At 43.4% G+C, this 21,967-nt stretch overlaps 1 pseudogene across 1 annotated transcript; it reads right to left on the minus strand.

The window, feature by feature from the left end:
* Positions 1-5: 5 nt before the first annotated feature.
* Positions 6-20,394, minus strand: LOC147004791 (protein BTG1 pseudogene; annotated as a pseudogene). The gene is made up of 5 exons (XR_015047105.1): positions 20,283-20,394; positions 19,017-19,067; positions 3,137-3,265; positions 1,342-1,449; positions 6-521 (listed from the first exon to the last, which is right to left on the minus strand). The product of XR_015047105.1 is annotated as a protein BTG1 pseudogene (transcript).
* Positions 20,395-21,967: the final 1,573 nt, after the last annotated feature.

The following is a 21,967-nucleotide window of genomic DNA, read 5'->3' on the forward strand; positions in this document are numbered from 1 at the left end:
CCGAAGCAAAAAATCAAATGTAGACTATATCTTAAACTGATACAGCCATCATATTGTAGTTTTTAGAAGGGCCTGTTCTGCCCAAAAGAGGTTCCTCCTTAAGCTGATTCTGCTATCTACCATTTGTGCATTGGTGCTGTTGTGAGAGCTACCTCCCACTGGTGAGGCTTCATACAGCACACAGATGGAACCGTCCTCTCCAATCCTGTAGGATACTTCATAGGGGTCAACCCACAGTGTGAGTTCACTTGGGAGAAGCCTGAACAACTCTCTACTGCTCAGTCCAATCTGCTGGGCAGCCTGACTGACAAGAGGATCCATCTTATGGTTGATGCGAATACACCTGTAACCCGATCCCTTGCAGGGTTGCTCTGGGAACCAGTGATGTTTGTAGTGTTCTACCAGCAGTTCCTGCAGGCTCTGGCTGAAGGTCTGTAGCAGCTCCTCATTCCTGAGGCCCTTGGTGCAGAGGAACTTGCAGATGAAGGTTGCTGCAGCATAGATCTCACCAATCATGGTGGCTGCAAGGGTTAAGAAGGGGGATGCATGGAGGTACAAGATAGGTCAGTAGTGTGTCTCTGAAGGCACAACAGTCACCCACCTTTCTACCAAGACCTGGAGGTCTAGAGAAAGCAAGTGTGTGAGTGAGGCAGCTATTAGCTCTAGGGGCCTTTTGCAAACTTTTCTTTTAGAGGAAAATGTTACTGTGGAGCGAAGAGACAGGAGGAAATAGCTACCCTGGTCACATCACTTTGCCCTCCCCAGCCACCTTCCCACCAACCCAGCAGCCTCAGAGGACCCCATGAGTTGTAGTTCCAGTTCCAACAGACAAAATTACTTGCATTCTTAAAGGCATATTAAGTGTAAACAACCTGAGCACACAGAACAACACACTGGGTACATATCTTGGCCTGTCGAGTACAGGGAAGTGGAACACACTGACTAAAATTGGGTTGATGGGAACGCTGCCTGACCAGAGCTGGGACAGGCAGTATGGGGATGGTGCTGAGTAGATCACCTTGGTTACCAACTATGAGGATGGTCTTATTCCTAGGCTACTTGGTCCCAACCCGCACTGTGATTGTTAAGTTGTTTCGGGAGTGTAGAGATGGTAGCATCGGTCATGTACCAGTATGGGCCACTAAGAAGGCAGCTTGACCCCAGCTTATTCTGGCACTGTGTATTGGCACAGAAGGGCATATCTTAAGCTTAGGCCTGGGGGTCTGTTAATGTTATAGATGAGCAGAGTTATGGGTGACTCAACAGGCCAAGATTGGTGGACAAGAATTGTAATCCAAAGTATTGTGTATGGTATGCAAGGGCCGGGTCTTAATTACTTACCAGTCTGGGCTGGTGAGATGTTCCCCTGACCCAACCTATGCCTGGCACTCTGCAGTTTGAACAATATTGCAGTGTCTTGGTCACTCACGATGTTGGATTACGTGCAGGCTGATCAAAGTTAGACCAGGGGGGATTAGTATATGACAGCAGCAGGATAGGAACTTCAGCTTTCAAGAGGCTAGAATTGTACAGAGTCTGACTGGCCTGATTCAGACATCGGAGAATCTTAGACAGTCATCAACTTAGGATATCAACAGGAATAGTGTCCAGGCTGTTTGACCCTGACTGAGCATGATTATATAATAATGGTATAGATATATAGGACTCTGTATCCCTCATGAGACTGGGCTGATAGGTAAACTGAGTGAGCCAAATTGGGCCTCAGATGTGAGAATTATGTGGGATGCCAATGTCTTGATAACTCAGTTCTATCAATTATTTTCCAGGTTGCTTGACCCCAGATGGATCAGGGAGGGTGAAGATGTCATGGAAGGGTCAGGGTCTTACTCAATAGACAGTGCTGGCCTATAATCTGTTTGAACCAAACTAGGTGTGGAAGTGTGGCCAAGGGATTGGAGGGGATGTCTTGGTATGGACTCTGCTTCTGGGCAGGTTATATGACCAAGGCCAAGTCTGTTACACTGACAGAAGGAAGCATGCTTGTCTTTTATTAGTCTGTGCTTATGGGCAAATTGCTCAACCTTAGCTAGGCCTGGGGACATAAGCATTGTGTGTGGAAAGAAATTGTTAATCCTGGAATATCCTCCTGCTTGTATAAAGCTGCTTGACCCCAAGTCCTGGATTGTTAGGATGATGGAGGAAGACTGAGTCTTGGGTACACTTGTGAGAAGGCAGCTTGACCTCTGTTACTGTTGGATATGACAAGAGAGGGCTACAAAAAAAAAAAAAAAAAAAAAAAAAAAAAAAAAGAGGTGGCTTGTGTGCAGGCTATGTGACCAGAGCTAGCCCTGGTAGAGTGATAATATGTCTTTCAATTACTAGTCTTGTCTAGTACACAGTGTGCCCGGAATTGTGAGACCACATTGTAGTCTACAGTATAGTGAACACTCTTGTTCGCTAATAAGGTTTGGCAGGTCTGCAAGCTCCTTGACCTATGCTAGTCCAAGGAGTGTGAGGATGGGGCATGAGAGCAGGGTCTTTCTCCTCACCTGAATAGATGGTGCTCAGGCTGCTGAAACCATTCTAGGCCTCGGAATGTGTGGATGTTCTTGGAAGTACAGAGGTCTGGGTCATTCACCAGGCTGGGCTAGAGGACAGGCATTGCTGCTCAAGCTATTAGGGTGTATTAGTGCCATAACAAGAGGACCAGATCTTGAGTTCTATGATGTACAATGTGATTGACTCCAACTAAGTCAGGATGAGGAGGGCTGTGGCAGATGAGATTTATAGAAACTTACCAGGCCTTGTGACAACAGCTGGAACTAGTACTGTGGAGGTACAGGGGCAGTATGTGCTACTTAGACTCTGCTAGGGTTGAACTGGCATTAACATGGAGGACAGTGATCTGAAACACTAATCAGGCAGCTTTGGTCAGTGTTCTGCTTGACCAGTGTTCTGAGGTAGCTCCTTGAAGGGAAATCTTGATAACTCACTAGGCTGATCTCTTGCTTAGATTGTATGAACCAAACTAGGCTTATGAGTGTGAGGAGGATACATGAGCGAAGATCTTGATCTCAGGGCACTCACTTGTCTCCTCTGGTGGCCACATTGCAAGATCTCAACTAGTCATGGAATCATTAGGGCTGCGGGAGAGGTAGTAGTATTGGTTACTTACCAAAATAAGCTGGAGAGAAGGCAATGTGACCTTAGGATGAGCAGGGGCTGTATGGATGGCACAGGAGAACAGTCTGGGTCCCTCACAGGCTGAGCTTTTATGCAGGTGGTTTTTTTACCCAAGATAGTCCTAGAAGAGTGGCAATGGTGGGAAAGAGCAGGGTCAGGGCCACTCACCTGGCTAAGGTGGTCTGCAGTCTGCCTGTAATAGTGAGATCACTTTGTACTCTAAGCACGTGCAGTGGGGCAAGGGTCTGGGCCATATAGGAGTCTTAGCTGGGCTGGGAGCTGCTTGAATGGAACTATGCCTGGGAATATGAGGAGAATGATGGAGACCAGGCTCTTCAAATCCCACAAACAAAAAGCACAGTTTTGGGCTGTGGGGATGCCCTGGCATTGGAATGCTCTTGGTTATGCACCAATCTGGGCTGATATGTGAGCTACCTAGGCACAAATTTGTCAATAGGATTCTTGAATCTATACATGGCTTGGTTAGGATGGAGGTTATGTAACCCAAGGAAGGTCCAGGAATATTAGGACACCAACCAGTAGGGTAGGAGCTTGAACTCTATTGAAACTGGGACAGGGAACATTCTGACTGATCCCAACTAGATCAGGAACTATGAAGATGGCTTAGACAGGCAAGGATTGTATGGACACATAAGCCTATGCTGATGTTCAGGCTATGTGGCACCATCTGGCATGGTATCAAGAATGGTGTAGAAGATAAATGTCTTGATCATTCACCAGTCTTCATTGCTAGCCATGATTTATGACACTAGCTGAGTCGAGGAGTATGGTAATAATGTAGATCAGCAAGGTTCTGGGGAATTAAAAAAGGCTGTTACTGTGCAATATTGTGTGACAGTGTGACGCAAACAAGCCCTGGGACTAAGAAGATTAAAAGGGAAGGCAGGCAAGGTTTTGATAACTTACCAGTGTAGTCGGGAGCCTGGGCTGCTTGACACCAGCTAGACCAAAGACTCTAGAGGAATTCACAGTTGTGGGTCACATACCAACTAAGTTCAACTGCTTGACCTGAACTAGGCCTGGGAGTCAGAGGAAAGTACTAGAGAGGGAGTCATGATCACTCAACAGGCTGGGGTATTGCTCAGGCTCTAAGTGTATGCAACAGGAAGGTGGGGACACAAGGTACTCACTAGAATGACCTCATACATTGTCTTCCTGGGACTGTGTCTTGAATCACTTGTCTGAACAGTTGCAGAAGGACAGGGGTCTGGGGAACTAACCAGACTTGGCTGGTCAGTGAACTGCTTGACCCAAACTCAAATCTGAGTGTCAGGATGATTCAGTAAGGTGGGCTCTTGATCCTACACTAGGTTATCTTGGCTAGCGTAAAGGCTGTTCAACCCAAGCTAGACCAGGGAGTATTAGGAGGATACCCCAGGATATCTTACTAAACTGAGTCTCTTACTAAACTGAGATGGTGTCCATTCTGATTGACCCCAGTAGGCCAGGGAGTATGAAAATGGCTCTGGCTGACCTGGGAATTCACCATTGTGGGCTGCTGTACCGACTGTGTAACCCCAGCTACACCTGGCAATATGAGAATAGATTCTTAGATACTCACCAGTCTGGGCTGGTGCCAGCCTGCTTGACGTGAGTGTGGTAATGGGTGAGGATGGGTGGGGTTCTGCATACCCCTCCAGGCTGAGGTGGTAGTCAGACCACCTCCTATTGTGAGATCATTGCTATTCTGACATGGTGGGGGAGGGGAGGGGTCTGTGTAACCAGTCATGCTGGGGAAGGTGATGATGCTTCAGCCAAGCTAGCAATGTGACTAGAGAATAAGCTTAGAATTGCCACCTGTCAATCTTCCCATCAATTTTCCACTGAAGAATTCATGGCAAGAAATGAGATCTTTCAGGATAGTTTTACAAGGACAGTTTTACTTTGCTGACCCAGAATAGCACACAGATATTATCAAGCTATATGCTGCAGTTCTGTTACATTGTTGTTTATTTTGTTTGGGGGGTTTTTGAGATAAGGTTTCTCTGTATAGTCCTGGCTGTCCTGTAACTCACTCTGTAGAGCAGACTGGCCTTGAACTCAAAGATCTGCTGAGCGCACATTATTAAGTTTGTTTCAAGGACAAGAGAGAATGTCTTTTTTTCAGGAAAAGGTATTGTCATAGTTTTCAAGAAGCATGTCTATGCAGGTGATCACTGGTGAAGTCCAAGTCAAGGCACAATACGGCACCATCAGTGAGCATCACAAGCCAATATAATAAATAATATAATAAATATAATATAATATAATAAAACCTGGACTCCTGTTTAAACCTGTGATGGTTTTTTTTTAAGCTATTCAAAGTGCAAGCCACATAAGAGCCAGGAGGAAGAGTCACAACATAATGAGAGAAAGTTTGCTAAATGGGGCTAGAATTTGAAGTACCATGTGGTCTTCATGTGATTTAACTCAAAAGAGGGTCGGTCTCTCTTCTGAAACCAGGGTGTTGTCTTCTCTTGCCAGCTCATGGTTTGTGGTATGGCTGTATCAGTCCTGTTGGGATCCTGAGAAAGCCCACAGGAGAAAGCATACTGGTAGAGCCTCTGGTCCCACATCAGTGTTGACAATTATGCTGTGTTTCTATAGGTGTCAGTGGGGACTAAAGTATATGTTGATTTTTCAAGGTGCTCCTGAACAAGCTAATGCCTTATCCCCTGAGTGTGCTTATATATTTGGTTTTGAGTCACAAATGAGCTTGTTCAATTATGGTTTATCCTTGGGAATACCCCAAAGAACTTGAATTTCCTGGAGTTGACAAAAACACTTTTAGTAACAAAGTCTTCCATAGTCCTACCAGGATATCACATTAAGCTTCATTTAAATCATTCTACTGCTTTCCAAATCAAAAGTCCCCAGCTCCTCATTCTTTCAAACAAAAACATGGTCAGGCCTATCACAGCAATACCCACTCCTGGTATCAACTTCTGTCTTAGTTAGGGTTTTACTACTGTGAATAGGCATTATGGCCAAGGCAACTCTTTTTAAACATTTAATTGGGGCTGCCTTACAGGTTCAGAGATTCATTCCAGTATCATCAGGTAGAAGCAGAGCAGCATCCAAGCAGGCATGGTACAGGAGAAGCTGAGGGTTCTACATCTTCATCTGAAAGCTGCTAGTGAAAGACAGGCTTCCAGGTAGCTAGGGTAAGGGTCTTAAGGTCATGCCCACAGTGGCACACCTACTGCAACAAGGCCATACCTTCTAATCCTGCCACTTCCTGGGCCAAGCATATACAAACCATCACACATACAATGAGAAAAGGAAAGCATCTTCAACAAATGGTACTGGTCTAACTGGATGTCTATTTGTAGAAGAATGAAAATAGTTCCATATTTCTCACTCTGCACAAAGCTCAAGTCCAAGTGTATCAAGGACCTCAACACAAATTCAGATACACTAAATCTCATAGAAGAGAAAGTACAGGTGACATTTCCTGAACAGAATACCAATGGCTCAGGATCTAAGATCAAAAATTGATAAATGAAACTGCAAAGCTTGTATAAGACAAAGGACACTCTGAGTAGGACAAATTGGCAGCCTACAGATTGGAAAAGGATCTTCATCAGCCTTACATCTGACAGAGGGCTAATATCAAAAATTTACGAAGAATTCAAGAAATTAGACATTAGCAAGCCAAATAACCCAATTAAAAATTGGGGTACAGAGCTAAATGGAATTCTCAACAATATAAAATGGCCAAAAAACTTAAAGAAATGTTCATAATCTTTAGTCATTGGGGAACTAGAAAACATATCTACTTGGAGGTTCTATCTTATATCCATCAGAATGGCTACGATCAAATATTCAAGAGATACCACATGCTGGTAAGGATGTGGAGCAACGGGAACTCTTCTTCATTGCTGGTAGAAGTGCAATCTTGTACAACCACTTTGGAAATAAACTTGATGGTTTTCAGAAAACTGGGAATAGTTCTACCTCAAGATTTTACCAGTTTTATCACCCCTGGGCATGTTGTGGATAGCCCTGGGGCTAATTATATTTGATGTTAATTCTTTCTCCTGTGAGTGGCTTCAAACAAGGAATGAGTCAGCACTCAGGTGATTTCCAGTAAATCTGCTTCCACCTTAATTTGTAAAATAAAGGAGAGCTGATGACTGGGCAGATGAAAGGGAAGGTGGAGCAGAAGGTGGGGGAAAGAGAGAAGAGAAATGGAAGAGGGAGAGGACGCAGAGGAGGAGGAAGAAGGAAAGCAGAGCAGAAGCACATTGCTTGGAGAAACTGCAAGTTCTAAGGGGTTTCATATATGGAAAAGATGGTAGAGTAGTGGTAGATCTGCCCAATCTAAGCTCACAGCATGTATTCAAATTAATTGAGTTGTGTTTTCATTGCCAGGGCATATCTGGGTTGGAGAGATTTAACACAACAAAATGGCGCTCAACTTATTGATTTGAATTTAACTCACCTGAGATAAAAATTCACTGCCCCCCCCCCCACCCAATGGGCTTAGGCAGCGATATAGGCTGCAGCAGGGTGGATTTGAAGCTGACTGGGTTTGAGGGGCCTACAGAGAACAGCACAGAGGCATCTACGCCTGAGAGAGTCTTTCTGAGTTTGCTTCCCTGTATCCTTTGCTCTCCACCCTGCTGGAGAGCCACCTCCAAATAGGGACACAGACAATACAGGTCTTTTACACTCAGCTTCTCCCTATGAATAAAGAATTAGGAGACAAAGATACAAAAGGCTCTAGACCAGGTAATTCATTGACGTAAAGAAAGAAATCTAACCTTTTGATACTTAAAGATTGCATAAAGATATATTGGTCTAATAAGTCTTACAGGTGACACTTCCACACAATACCTAAGAGATTATCCCTAGAATGCTAGACCATTGGGGTCTTAGGAGTGTACAGGTCTGGGTTACTCACCAGGCTGGAATTGAGTAAAGGCTTTGTGACCAAAGCAAGGCACAGGATAATTATTAATAGGACACCTCCAGGATAAGCTCTTGTATTCTTACTGGGCTGGGGTGATATGCAGTCTGATTTGCCTCAGCTAGGACACAGATAGTAAGAGTGTAAAGGCAATGGAGACATTGGAAAATCACCATGCTGGGCAATACCTTACAGACTCTCTGAGACCAACTAGTCCTGGCTGTGTGTGGATGGTGTGGGAAGGCAGAGTCTTGGTTGTGCATATTAGTCTGTGCTGGTGCACAGGCTGTTTGTCTACAGCTGGGACTGGGAGAATGGTGTTGGCAGGGGCCATTGTCACTTATAAGGCTATGCTAAGATATGCTACTTGATTAAACCTAGGCCTAGAGTCTGAAGAAGGTGTTGGAGGGGAGTCTTCATCACTCACTAGGCTGGTCTGTTTGTTGTTCAGGCTATGTGAACCAAGCTAGGACTATGAACATGTGGATGGCCCAGTCACGCGGGACCTGAGACTGCTCTGGTTGGGGAGAGAGAAATCCGGCCCACACAGGGCCACAAGCCTCTTCCGGTCAGAAAAGCACCTGAGCAGCTGGGGCGCAGGGTCTGCTGACACTCGCCAACTGCCCACAACACCCGCCACAGGATCTTAAGACTTCTGGTGAGGGGAGCACAGCTTCTGCTTCAATCCAATTGCGCGGGACCTGAGACTGCATTAGTTAGGGAAGCAGAAACCGGCCTGAGTAGGACCACAGGCCTCATCCGGCTGGATCAGCGCCGGGGTAGCGGGAGCACAGGGTTGCCTGACACCCGCCAGCTACCCACGACCCCCGCCGCAGGATTTTGGGACTGCTGGTGAGTGGAACACAGCTTCTGCTCCAATCCAATTGCGCGGGACCTGAGACTGCATTAGTAAGGGAAGCAGAAACCGGCCTGAGTAGGGCCACAGGCCTCACCCGGCCGGATCAGCGCCAGGGTAGCGGGAGCGCAGGGTTGCCTGACACCCGCCAGCTACCCACGACCCCCGCCGCAGGATTTTGGGACTGCTGGTGAGTGGAACACAGCTTCTGCTCCAGTCCAATCACGCGGGACCTGAGACTGCTCTGGTTGGGGAGAGAGAAATCCGGCCCACACAGGGCCACAAGCCTCTTCCGGTCAGAAAAGCACCTGAGCAGCTGGGGCGCAGGGTCTGCTGACACTCGCCAACTGCCCACAACACCCGCCACAGGATCTTAAGACTTCTGGTGAGGGGAGCACAGCTTCTGCTCCAATCCAATTGCGCGGGACCTGAGACTGCATTAGTTAGGGAAGCAGAAACCAGCCTGAGTAGGACCACAGGCCTCACCCGGCCGGATCAGCGCCAGGGTAGCGGGAGCGCAGGGTTGCCTGACACCCGCCAGCTACCCACGACCCCCGCCGCAGGATTTTGGGACTGCTGGTGAGTGGAACACAGCTTCTGCTCCAATCTTTAAATAGTGACAACGATAAGAACTAACCCCAGAGATTACCAGATGGCGAAAGGTAAACGTAATAATCTTACTAACAGAAACCAAGACCAGTCACCATCATCAGAACCCAGCACCCCCACTTCACCCAGTCCAGGGCACCCCAACACACCGGAAAAGCTAGACACGGATTTAAAAGCATATCTCCTGATGATGATAGAGGACTTCAAGAAGGACGTTAATAACACACTTAAAGAAATGCAGGAGAACACTGCTAAAAAGGAAGAAGACAATAAAGAGGAAGCACAAAAATCCCTTAAAGAATTGCAGGAGAACACTGCTAAAGAGTTACAAATCCTTAAAGAAAAACATGATAACATAATCAAACAGGTAGAAGTCCTTACAGAAAAACAGGAAAACACATCCAAACAGATGATGGAAATGAACAGAACCATACTAGACCTAAAAAGGGAAGTAGACACAATAAAGAAAACCCAAAATGAGGCAACACTGGAGATAGAAACCCTAGGAAAGAAATCTGGAACCATAGATGCAAGCATCAGCAACAGAATACAAGAGATGGAAGAGAGAATCTCAGGTGCAGAAGATTCCATAGAGAACATCGGCACAACAATCAAGGAAAATGGAAAATGCAAAAAGATCCTAACTCAAAACATCCAAGAAATACAGGACATAATGAGAAGACCAAACCTACGGATAATAGGAGTGGATGAGAATGAAGATTTTCAACTCAAAGGACCAGCAAACATCTTCAACAAAATTATAGAAGAAAACTTCCCAAATCTAAAGAAAGAGATGCCCATGAACATACAAGAAGCCTACAGAACTCCAAATAGACTGGATCAGAAAAGAAATACCTCCCGACACATAATAATCAGAGCAACAAATGCTCTAAATAAAGATAGAATACTAAAAGCAGTAAGAGAAAAAGGCCAAGTAACATATAAAGGCAAGCCTATCAGAATTACACCAGATTTTTCACCAGAGACTATGAAAGCCAGAAGATCCTGGACAGATGTTATACAGACACTAAAAGAACACAAATTCCAGCCCAGGCTACTATACCCAGCCAAACTCTCAATTAACATAGATGGAGAAACCAAAGTATTCCACGACAAAACCAAATTCACACATTATCTCTCCACGAATCCAGCCCTTCAAAGGATAATAACAGAAAAAAACCAATACAAGGACAGGAACCACGCCCTAGAATCAACAAGAAGGTAATCCCTCAACAAACCTAAAAGAAGACAGCCACAAGAACAAAATGCCAACTTTAACATCAAAAATAACAGGAAACACCAATTTCTTTTCCTTAATATCTCTTAATATCAATGGACTCAACTCCCCGATAAAAAGACATAGACTAACAAACTGGCTACACAAACAAGACCCAACATTTTGCTGCTTACAGGAAACTCATCTCAGAGAAAAGGATAGACACTACCTCAGAATGAAAGGCTGGAAAACAATTCTCCAAGCAAATGGCATGAAGAAACAAGCTGGAGTAGCCATTCTAATATCTGATAAGATTGACTTCCAACCCAAAGTCATTAAAAAAGACAGGGAGGGACACTTCATACTCATCAAAGGTAAAATCCTCCAAGAGGAACTATCAATCCTGAATATCTATGCTCCAAACACAAAGGCAGCCACATTCATTAAAGAAACTTTAGTAAATCTCAAAGCACACATTGCACCTCATACAATAATAGTGGGAGACTTCAACACACCACTTTCACCAATGGACAGATCATGGAAACAGAAACTAAACAGGGACACAGAGAAACTAAGAGAAATTATGAATCAAATGGATCTGGCAGATATCTATAGAACATTCTATCCGAAAACAAAAGGATATACCTTCTTCTCAGCACCTCATGGTACCTTCTCCAAAATTGACCACATAATTGGTCACAAAACAGGCCTCAACAGATATAAAAATATTGAAATTGTCCCATGCATCCTATCAGATCACCATGGACTAAGGCTGATCTTCAATAACAAAATAAATAATAGAAAGCCAACCTTCACGTGGAAACTGAACAACACTCTTCTCAATGATACCTTGGTCAAGGAAGGAATAAAGAAAGAAATTAAGGACTTTTTAGAGTTCAATGAAAATGAAGCCACAACATACCCAAACTTATGGGACGCAATGAAAGCATTTTTAAGAGGAAAACTCATAGCTCTGAGTGCCTCCAAAAGGAAACTAGAGAGAGCACACATTAGCAGCTTGACAACACACCTAAAAGCACTAGAACAAAAGGAAGCAAATTCACCCAAGAGGAGTAGACGGCAGGAAATAATCAAACTCAGGGGTGAAATCAACCAAGTGGAAACAAGAAAAACTATTCAAAGAATCAACCAATCAAGGAGCTGGTTCTTTGAGAAAATCAACAAGATAGATAAACCCTTAGCCAGACTCACTAGAGGGCACAGGGAAAGCATCCTAATTAGCAAAATCAGAAATGAAAAAGGAGACATAACAACAGATCCTGAAGACATCCAAGACACCATCAGATCCTTCTACCAAAGGCTATACTCAACAAAACTGGAGAACCTGGATGAAATGGACAAGTTCCTAGACAGATATCAGGTACCAAAGTTGAATCAAGATCAGGTTAATGATCTAAACAGCCCTATATCCCCCAAAGAAATAGAAGCAGTCATTAATAGTCTCCCAACTAAAAAAAGCCCAGGACCAGATGGGTTTAGTGCAGAGTTCTATCAGACCTTCAAAGAAGATCTAATCCCAGTTCTTCACAAACTATTCCACAAAATAGAAACAGAAGGTACTCTACCCAACTCATTCTATGAAGCCACAATTACTCTGATACCTAAACCACAAAAAGACCCAACAAAGATAGAAAACTTCAGACCAATATCCCTTATGAATATTGATGCAAAAATCCTCAATAAAGTTCTTGCTAACCGAATCCAAGAACACATCAAAACAATCATCCATCCTGACCAAGTAGGTTTCATCCCAGGGATGCAGGGATGGTTCAATATACGGAAATCCATCAACGTAATCCAGTATATAAACAAACTCAAAGATAAAAACCACATGGTCATCTCCTTAGATGCGGAAAAAGCATTTGACAAGATCCAACACCCATTCATGATAAAAGTCTTGGAAAGATCAGGAATTCAAGGCCCATACCTAAACATGATAAAAGCAATCTACAGCAAACCAGTAGCCAACATCAAAGTAAATGGTGAGAAGCTTGAAGCAATCCCTCTAAAATCAGGGACTAGACAAGGCTGTCCACTTTCTCCATACCTATTCAACATTGTACTTGAAGTCCTAGCCAGAGCAATTCGACAACAAAAGGAGATCAAAGGGATACAAATTGGAAAAGAGGAAGTCAAAATATCACTTTTTGCAGATGATATGATAGTATATATAAGTGACCCTAAAAATTCCACCAGAGAACTCCTAAGCCTGATAAACAGCTTCGGTGAAGTAGCTGGATATAAAATTAACTCAAACAAATCAATGGCCTTTCTCTACACAAAGAATAAACAGGCTGAGAAAGAAATTAGGGAAACAACACCCTTCTCAATAGTCACAAATAATATAAAATATCTTGGCGTGACTCTAACTAAGGAAGTGAAAGATCTGTATAATAAAAACTTCAAGTCTCTGAAGAAAGAAATTATAGAAGATCTCAGAAGATGGAAAGATCTCCCATGCTCATGGATTGGCAGGATCAACATTGTAAAAATGGCTATCTTGCCAAAAGCAATCTACAGATTCAATGCAATCCCCATCAAAATTCCAAATCAATTCTTCAACGAATTAGAAAGAGCAATCTGCAAATTCATCTGGAATAACAAAAAACCTAGGATAGCAAAAACTCTTCTCAAGGATAAAAGAACCTCTGGTGGAATCACCATGCCGGACCTAAAGCTCTACTACAGAGCAATTGTGATAAAAACTGCATGGTACTGGTATAGTGACAGACAAATAGACCAATGGAATAGAATTGAAGACCCAGAAATGAACCCACACACCTATGGTCACTTGATCTTCGACAAGGGAGCTAAAAACATCCAGTGGAAGAAAGACAGCATTTTCAACAAATGGTGCTGGCACAACTGGTTGTTAACATGTAGAAGAATGCGAATCGATCCATTCCTATCTCCTTGTACTAAGGTCAAGTCTAAGTGGATCAAGGAACTTCACATAAAACCAGAGACACTGAAACTTATAGAGGAGAAAGTGGGGAAAAGCCTTGAAGATATGGGCACAGGGGAAAAATTCCTGAATAGAACAGTAATGGCTTGTGCTTTAAGATCGAGAATTGACAAGTGGGACCTCATGAAACTACAAAGCTTCTGCAAGGCTAAAGACACCATCAATAAGACAAAAAAACCACCAACAGATTGGGAAAGGATCTTCACCTATCCTAAATCAGATAAGGGACTAATATCCAATATATATAAAGAACTCAAGAAGGTGGACTCCAGAAAGTCAAATAACCCCATTAAAAAATGGGGCTCAGAACTGAACAAAGAATTCTCACCTGAGGAATACCGAATGGCAGAGAAGCACCTGAAAAAATGTTCAACATCCTTAATCATCAGGGAAATGCAAATCAAAACAACCCTGAGATTCCACCTCACACCAGTCAGAATGGCTAAGATCAAAAATTCAGGTGACAGCAGATGCTGGCGAGGATGTGGAGAAAGAGGAACACTCCTCCATTGTTGGTGGGATTGCAAGCTTGTACAACCACTCTGGAAATCAGTCTGGCGGTTCCTCAGAAAATTGGACATAGTACTACCGGAGGATCCAGCAATACCTCTCCTGGGCATATATCCAGAAGATGTCCCAACCGGTAAAAAGGACACATGCTCCACTATGTTCATAGCAGCCCTATTTATAATAGCCAGAAGCTGGAAAGAACCCAGATGTCCCTCAACAGAGGAATGGATACAGAAATTATGGTACATTTACACAATGGAGTACTACTCAGCTATTAAAAAGAATGAATTTATGAAATTCCTAGCCAAATGGATGGACCTGGAGGGCATCATCTTGAGTGAAGTAACACAATCACAAAAGAACTCACACAATATGTATTCATTGATAAGTGGATATTAGCCCAAAACTTAGGATACTCAAGATATAAGATACAATTTGCTAAACGCATGAAACTCAAGAAGAATGAAGACCAAAGTGTGGACACTGTGCACCTTCTTAGAATTGGGAACAAAACACCCAGGGAAGGAGCTACAGAGACAAAGTTCGTAGCTGTGATGAAAGGATGGACCATTTAGAGACTGCTGTATCCAGGGATCCGTCCCATAATCAGCTTCTAAACGCTGACACCATTGCATACACTAGCAAGATCTTGCTGAAAGGACCCAAATATAGCTGTCTCTTGTGAGACGATGCCAGGGCCTAGCAAACACAGGAGTGGATGTTCACAGTCAGCTATTGGATGTATCACAGGGCTCCCAATGGAGAAGCTAGAGAAAGTACCCAAGGAGCTAAAGGGATCTGCAACCCTATTGTTGGAACAACATGATGTACTAACCGGAACCCTGGAGCTCTTGTCTCTAGCTGCATATGTATCGAAAGATGGCCTAGTCGGCCATCAATGGAAAGAGAGGCCCATTGGACTTGCAAACTTTATATGCCCCAATATAGGGGAAAGCCAGGGCCAAAGGAATGGGAATGGGTGGGTAGGGAAGTGGGGGGCGCTATGGGGGACTTTTGGGATAGTATTGGAAATGTAATTGAGGAAATTATGTAATAAAAAAAAAAAAAAAAAAAAAAAAAAGAGAAAGACTAGGCTTTCAATAATGGGAGACGAAGGTATAATGTACAGCAGATGCAACCAATGAGGCAAAGGGCCTTGGTTTACAGTGGATGCTCCCTACCAGCAAAATGGATCTCCAGCTAAGCCAAGACCTCCCTCTCCCCTATTTAATATAATGGCATTTCAAGGACCAGCAGCCCTTGTGTACAATCTTAGGAAGACTTAGTGAGGATCAAGGAAGAAGATTTCTTCCAAAACATGTTTCAATTCTGTGCTTGAGAAATAGTTCTCAAGTGATCAATATGAAAACAATCATATAATTTACTCAGTGCCTTTGGTTTTCAAAATGGCTCTGCACTGACTATAATTACAACATGACATATTTGGCCACTAATCAAACTTTCCTACTTCTCTAATAATGGGAATTATCAAGATTAATTAGGGTAGAATGTGCCTACCCTCTATTTATAAATAATTATTTTCTATTAGAAAATACTGTGATCTACTTGATATTTTATACTGAAATAATAACTATACAAATATATATTTTAAAGTTCAATAATAAGGTTTTGAATTTTGTTGCATTGACAATTAAATTAAAATAAAATTAGCATTATAGCATTCTTAGTATAAGAGATTATGCATATCATTGATGCTTTGTTTCATGTTCAGTAAAATGGAATGACTTTTTAAATGTTTAATATTTTAAAAATATAAAATTAAGCCAAGAAGGAAAATTTGGCATAAGAATTCCTGTCAATTAAATACAATAATATATAAAGTATATGAAATTAATTTTTTTGAGACAAGGTTTCTCTGTGTAGTCCTGGCTGTCCTGGAACTCACTCTGTAGATCAGGCTGGCCTCAACCTCAGAAATCCACCTGCCTCTGCCTCCCAAGTGCTGGAATTAAAGGAGTACACCACCACCGCCTGGCTTTTTTGTTTGTTTGTTTGTTTTTTCGAGACAGGGTTTCTCTGTGTAGCCCTGGCTAAAATTATTATTTTTTTTGTTGAGCTTTGGATTTTTATTAGATATTTTCTTCATTTACATTTCTTTTTAAAAAATTTTTAATATTTTTTATTACGTACTTTCCTCAATTGCATTTCCAGTGCTATCCCAAAAGTCCCCCATACTCTCCCCCCCCTACTTCCCTACCCACCCATTCCCATTTTTTTTTTTTTTTTAGGCCATTGGACACGCAAAATTAATTTTTAAAACAAACTCACAACTGACTGACACTGATTGCTGCAACTTTGTTGCATGTATATTTCAAAAGTCATATGGAATAGAGATATATACCAATTACTATCTCTTTTTTATAACAGAAAAACTTTTAAAATGTTGACTGTTCTTAAAGCCCACTTGAATACATTTAGATGCTCCTTTACACAGTCCATATCCTTTTGAAATGCAAGATGAAATGGCTAGCCTTCAGGATATGTTATTACAATCTCAATACGTATTCTACTCTCTTTCCTTTAGCATTGGTACTCTAGGACTGCATATCGTTAAAGAAGTATATGGTTTATTATTATTTTTTTTATTTATTTTTATTAGGTATTTTCTTCATAGTCACTACATGTAATGAGGATGCCTTTGATAATTTTGACATTTTTTATCATATGAGCCTGTAATACTGTCCAAAGCACCACCAAATCACATTATCTCCCTTATTCAAAAAATTCTTTAGCACAAATAAAATTTCATGATATTATGAAGCCCCTAAACAATGCAAATGCAGAAACTTCAAAAATTAATATATTTTGGTGTATAAGAATATTATATGTAAATTCCTCTGTTGAAAATTTATACCAATTCTTGATTATATATTTTTCTAATATACTATTTCTCTCTATTAATAAAAATGTTGAATGTTTAAAAAAAAAAAAAAAAAAAAAAAAAAAAAAAAAGAACATGTGGATGGTGAAGGCAGTTGAGGATGTTGGCACTCACAACACTGGCTTGGTTGTCATGTGATCCAGACTTGGTCTTTGAGTGGGGAATATAAGGGGAAGGGGACCTTGGAATATTCATTAGGTTGTGCTGAGGGCCAACCTATTTAACCAGGACTTCATCTTAAAGTATGAGGATGTTGCAGGAGGAGTTTTGATCACTTACTAGGTTGTGCTGGTAACCAAGCTGATTGACCCCACCATGTCCTAAGATTATTAAGCTAGCTAAGGACCCTATATTTATCATTAACCAGGGTAGACTGGTAAGCATGCAGCCTGACATCATCAAAGCCTGGAATGTGGGGGATCTTAAGGGTGCAGATGTCCAAATCACTCACGAGACATGGGTATAGTGCAGGCTATTCAACCCAAGCTAGGTCTAGGAGTATTAGTGTTACTCCAGCAGGATGGACAGTCTAGCTCTCATTATGCTCAGTCGTATTGACTCCAACTACAGCAGGGAGAGTAGGGATAGTTCTGAGACCAATGGTTCTTGGAAACTTACTGTAGGAATTGAGTAAAGTCCTGAGTGAGTGTGTGTTGTTGACATGGAGATGCAGGTGGACATGTCATGGACCCCAATGCCTCAGCACCATGGAAGTGGGAAGGCCTTCCATACCTGAGACTCAGAGAGATGACAAAGCCTTCCTTGGGTCTGAGTGTGAATGTTGACAGTGTATGTAGAAAATCCATGCTTTCTTTCCCAGAGATATTTATGGTCCCCTACAGAGTCTACTACTGAGATAAGCTAAAGCTGTCTTCTGTTCAACTGTACGCAATAAATCCTGCCTTCCTGTTCAACTATATACAATAAACATGGGGAACTTCAGTGGTACTATGGCTTCTCCATCCAGGAGCCCAGTTTTTCTACGTATGTGTCTGTTGTTTCTTTAGTGTTGTTTCTTCATTTTCCCAACCCCTCTTCATGGTTCTAGAACCAGAGGCATTCGAGGACATAGCAGCTCACCATGCTATAATTATGTGAGTGCTGCTTCACCCAAACTACACTGGGACTATGAAGGTGTTCTGGGATTCTGAGGGTCTGGGTAACTGAAGTGGCTGAGAAAGAGGGCTGGCTGTGGGCCCCAAAGCTAAGTCAGGCTGTAGAAGGATCTTCAGCTTTCACCAGGCTGGGATGCTGCATGGGATGCTGCATGAGATTCTGCATGGGATGATTGGCTTCAGTTAGGTCAGAGAGAGTGAGAGACTGTGAAGACAGGTGGGGATGGATGTTGGGTCCTCATGGGGCTAGCCCAGTGCTCATGCTGTGTGAGCCAAGTTCGACCTGTGAGGTTGAAGAAAGTGAAGGCAGGTGGGGTTCTCAGGTGCTTGTTGACTTGGCATGATTGGGAAGCTGCTTGACCACATGTAGGGCTGGTACAGAAGTGGGAGACTTGATCACTCACTGGTTGGGATGTTGCTCAGACTGTATGGCACAAACCAGGCCTGTGAGTGTAAGGAGGTTACACGAGAGGAGAGTCTTGATCACTGGGGCAATAGGACACTAGGACACTCATTTATCTCCTTTGGTGACCATATTGCCTAATCTCAACAAATTCTGGAAGTGTCAGTAAGGTAGGGGAGTACTAGGTCTTATTCACTTGTTGAGATAGGCTAGTGAGCAGGCAGCTTGCCCAGGGACCATGGTGATAGCACAGGTGGACAAAGGTCTGGGTACTCACAAGCTGAGTTTGTGTGCAGGCTTTTTGACCCAAGATAGGTCTGAGGGAATGGTAATGGTGGGCAAGTGGAGTTCAGGGTCACTCACCTGACCTGGCTGGTATACAATTGACCTGTGATTGTGAGATTACTCCCTTATCTGAGCAGGTGCAAAAAAAAAAAAAAAAAAAAAACAGGTCTGAGTAACAACAACAACAACAACAAAAATGTTCAGCTTGTCTGAGAGCACTTTGATGGGAACTATGCCTGGGAATGTGAAGATGGTGCCAGAAGGTGGGGCCTTGATCACTCACCAGAAGGAGCTAGTGCAGCTAGACTGCCTGGCATTGTTGACATGTTCTGGTCACTCATCAGACTGGGTTGAGTATAGGCTGTGTGACCCAAGCTAGTCATGGAAGAATTAGTATGACAGTATCAGGACAGGATCTTAAACTCTCATCAGGCTACAGTGGTGAACAGTCTGACTGACCTAAGGCAGCCCAGGATGTATGAGCATAGTTCTAGTGAGATTCTTGGGAAATCATTTGACTATATTGGTGTGTAGGTTGTGTTGTTTTGGCTGTGTGCCCCAATTTTGACCTATAAGTGTCAGGAAGGTGGAAACAGACAGGCATCTTGGTTACTTATTATGCTGTGCTGATATAGTACCTATTTAACCATAACTAGGCCTGAGAGAACCCAAGGGAGGTATTGGAAGGGGAGTTGTGATCACTCACTGGGTTGATATTTTGCTAAGGACGTATGACCCAAGCTAAGCCATTTAGTGTGATGGTGGCAAAATCAGGTGGGCCTATCAGGTACTCTCTAGGGTGTACTGTTGGGCAAACTGCTTGAGCATAGCTCGGCTTGTGAATGTGAAGATGGTGTGGGAAGGGAGCATCTTAACCATTGACTTGGAAATTATAATACCCAGGCTGTTGGAGCACAAGAATTCCTATAAATGTTGATATAGTAGGGGAAGCCTGGTCTTGATCACTTACCAGTGAGAGGACAGCTTGGCCTGAAATCAGCTTGGGAGTCAGGGGGATGACAATGAGGGAGGGGCAAAACTCTGGGTAGCTCATGTGGTGCATATATACAGGCTCTGAGAACTAAGTTTGGCTTGGGAGTCTAGCCATTGTATGGAAGGGCAAGCCTCTGCTTCACCTACCAGGCTTGGCTGGTCAGTGAAGTAGTTGACTAGAATTAGGCCTAAAAATGTAAGATTTGTGGAATTTACTGGGGCTGGGAGATAACCCTTGAGTGAAATGGTTGGGGTCATTCACTCATCTGAGGTGGGGGTGTAAGCTATGCAACCCCATCTAGGCTGGAAATATTAGCAGGATACCAGCAGGATAGGGTCTTGAGCTCTTACCAGACAGATCTGGGCCATGGTCTCTTGATTCCTCACCAGAAAGAGCTGATTAGTCCTGGTGATGTTCTTGGGGACTCACTGTGTCAGGTGGTGCACAGACTTGTGACATTAACTAGACCTGAACATGTGGGAATGGTGTACTAAGGCTCGTTCGGGCCCTCTAGCCAGGTTGGGCTGCTATGCAACCTTTGTGATCCAAGCAGGCTTGGAGTTTGGTCATGTTCCATAGTGACAGGCTTTTTCTTTCTTTCTTTCTTTTTTTTTTTTTTTTTTACAGAGCATGAGTGTGGGCTGGTGGTTAAGCTTTCTGACATGAGGTGGGCCTGGGAGTTTGAAAATGATGGGGCAGGGTTTGATCATTTGCTAACTCTGGGCTAGTAGCCAGACTACATGACCCCAGCTAGTCATGAGAGTTTAAGACTGGGGATAATCACTCAGTGCAAAGACCCAGGTCATTCACTAGCAAGAGGAGGAACCAAGGCAGTGCAACCCAAGCTTGGCCTGGCCTATTATCAGAACACCAGCAGGATAGGATCTTGAACTCTTCCCAGGAAGGGATGGATGGTAGACAATCTGAATGACCCAAACTAAGATGGTTGGGCCGGCAAGGGCTGTTGAAGGTCTCAGAAATTCACCACACTGAGCAGGCGTGCAGTCTCTGGGATGGCAACTAGACCTGGCAATGTGAAAATGCTTTGAGAGGGCAGGGGCTTGATCACTCACCAATTTGGGCCCTGTCACAAGACTGTGATGGTTCAAAGGCTTATTGACACCAGATAGTCCCTAAATTTGCATGGGAATAGCTACATACTAATGAGGTTCATGGGAACTCATCATTTGGGACAACAGCGAGGTCTGGCACTGTCAGGGTCGGTTGAGAGAGTAGGATCTGGGTCACTCACCAGACTAGGCAGATGCTCAGGATCTTTGACCCCATTTTGACCCAACACTGTGGAATCTGCATGAAACCAGATGTCTGGGCCACTGACCAGTCTGTGCTGGTCAGGAATGTCAAGGACTCAGAATAGTCCTTGGAGTCTAAGAGAGCTGCTTTAGGGCCACTCACCTGGCTGTGCAGCTGCTTAAGCTCTAAGAAGCAAGATAGGCCTGGAAATATGAGGGAGATACCTGAGGAGAAACTCTCGTGATCATTAGAGCACTAAGGGACTCACTTCTCTCCTCTTGTGGCTAAGCTGCTTGTCCCCATCAAGTCTTGGGAGTGTTAAAATGGTGAGTGAGTGACGGCCAGGACTTAATTATCTAACTGATAGAAGCTGGTGAGAAGGTATCTTGAACCCAATTTGCCTTGGGACTGTGAGGATGGCACAGGAGTATAAGATCAGAGTCACCCGTAGGCTGAACTTGTGTGTAGGCTTTTTGACCCAAGCTAGGCTTGGAACTGTGGTAATGGTAGGAAATGGTGGGGCTCGGGCGATCACTCATCTGGTTGAGTGTGTCCATAGACTGCCTGTGACTGTAAAGTCACTTCAGGTATTAGAAGTCAGAGATCTAGGTCACAAAGGAGGATTGGCTGGTCTGGGAGCTGCATGACTCCTGCTATGCCTGAGAGTATGAAAACGGTATAGAAAGGTATGGTCTTGTTTCCTCGAGAACAGGGGCCAGAAACTGGGAATGTCCTGGGAGTGAAAGGGTTCTTTCTGGTCACTAGACAGGTTAGGCTGGAG

This window comes from Mus caroli, unplaced genomic scaffold, assembly GCF_978045245.1.
Source record: "Mus caroli unplaced genomic scaffold, Mus_caroli_1 scaffold_5, whole genome shotgun sequence".
NCBI classification, from domain to species: domain Eukaryota; kingdom Metazoa; phylum Chordata; class Mammalia; order Rodentia; family Muridae; genus Mus; species Mus caroli.